This window comes from Triturus cristatus, chromosome 9, assembly GCF_964204655.1.
Source record: "Triturus cristatus chromosome 9, aTriCri1.1, whole genome shotgun sequence".
Classification (NCBI taxonomy): Eukaryota; Metazoa; Chordata; class Amphibia; order Caudata; family Salamandridae; genus Triturus; species Triturus cristatus.
Genome location: NC_140592.1, coordinates 1,274,963,430 through 1,274,965,068, shown reverse-complemented (window position 1 = coordinate 1,274,965,068; position 1,639 = coordinate 1,274,963,430). Strand labels below are relative to the sequence as shown.

Here is a 1,639-nt window from a genome sequence, read left to right as displayed (position 1 = left end):
TCTTCCTGCTTTGCTCATGTAACGGAACCTGATGATAGGCTGAAGATAAGTCCAGCATTGAAAACCATTTCATTCCTTTTGTTTTGCTCAAAATTTAATTTATTTTTTGTAAAGGAAACTTGTCCACCTGAATTTCTCTATTTACACCTCTCAAGTCCACACATACCCTAATCTTTTTTTTAAAAAATGTTTAAAACTGTTTAATATTTAACTTGAAACTGTTAAAATGAAATCTTGCCAAAATGCTCACAGCGGTGGAGTGCGTAACAAAGTCCATCTTGTTGTTTGGAGAAACTCTTGGCTCCATGTGTGAATGAGAAGACTAGATAGTGCTAAATCTTTCATCTTTTATAAATACATATAGATATATGTCTAAGCTCTGCCCTTCAATGTGAAAGCAGAAAAATACTCAACATGCCACACCTCTCTTCTCCCCAATTAGTAATATCTATAGACAAAATCTATTTTTGTGAACACACTTCCTCATCCCAAAACCAAAGCAAACACACACCCTTTGCCAACAAGGCCCATAGTACATTTTAAAATATTACCAGAAAATAAGTGAGTTTACAGTCCACAGTCAAATATTTCAATTTTGTGAGGGGGTCAGTGAAGGCAGAATAGAATCGTAAGCAACTGTATGTTTAAGAAAGGGAAGTGGAAAATTTTGCTTTTGACGAGCCTCTTATTTGGCGATAAGCAAGTGCAAAAAAGAGTGTTCACTGATTATATACATATAGGCATTTAATTGTCGGTCTTTTGCACATCTGCATTCTGGCCACGGGAAGGTGTTTTGAGGTTTTTCAGTAGCACATGAGCATCTGCCGGTTCTATCCTCTTGTAATAGTTTTTCTTTGTCTCAATAATCTCAAAACCAAACTTTCTGTAGAAGTAGATTGCTGATTCGTTGCTGATCTGGACGTGCAAATAAATGTTGTCAAAGGTGCCATCCTTTTCACAGATGTTTAAGACATGATTCAACATTTTTGTTCCTATACCTAGCCTGCGGTAGGGTGCAAGGCAACCCAGCGTCATGATGTAGAGTCTCTTTTGATTCTGGGAGTGATCCACCCTACAGCATACAGCACCTACTGCAATGTCATTGAAATAAGCGAGTTTTGCCAGCTCCCCAACCTCCAACACATCCTTGTAGAACTTGTCATTGTAACTAACTGGGAAGATGACCTGGTTTAACCTCTTCAGCTGCTTGATGTTGTGTGGCGTGACATCCCCCAGCTCGATGCGGCCCTTCATTGTGCTAAGCCCTCAGGGAAACTTCCAGAAGGCACTAGGCTCCCGCGGAGCACCGCGGCACGGGGGTGACCGATTACGGCCTGCAGTTTGGGGCAATGCGCCGGGGTGAGTCCTCCTCCTCCTCCTCCGCACTCTCCCTCCACATGTGGATGGCGCTCTTCCATACCCTAATCATTCCATTGGATTTGCTTGCGACTACAATTGGAGACATCCATTCTGATGACTATTTGCTCAATCACTCCAGCTAACTTTAACCTGTTCCACTCTTTCTCCAACTCACATCTTACAACACATGGAACATTCCTCACTTTAAAATTTACCGTAACTATAACCTCCTTTAATATAATCTTATGCTTAAACCCTTTGAGCAAACCAATTTTTCCTG

At 41.0% G+C, this 1,639-nt stretch overlaps 1 pseudogene; it reads right to left on the bottom strand.

Annotated features, from left to right (window-relative positions):
- Positions 1 to 253: 253 nt before the first annotated feature.
- On the bottom strand, positions 254 to 1,315 carry LOC146799758 (N-alpha-acetyltransferase 50 pseudogene; annotated as a pseudogene).
- Positions 1,316 to 1,639: the final 324 nt, after the last annotated feature.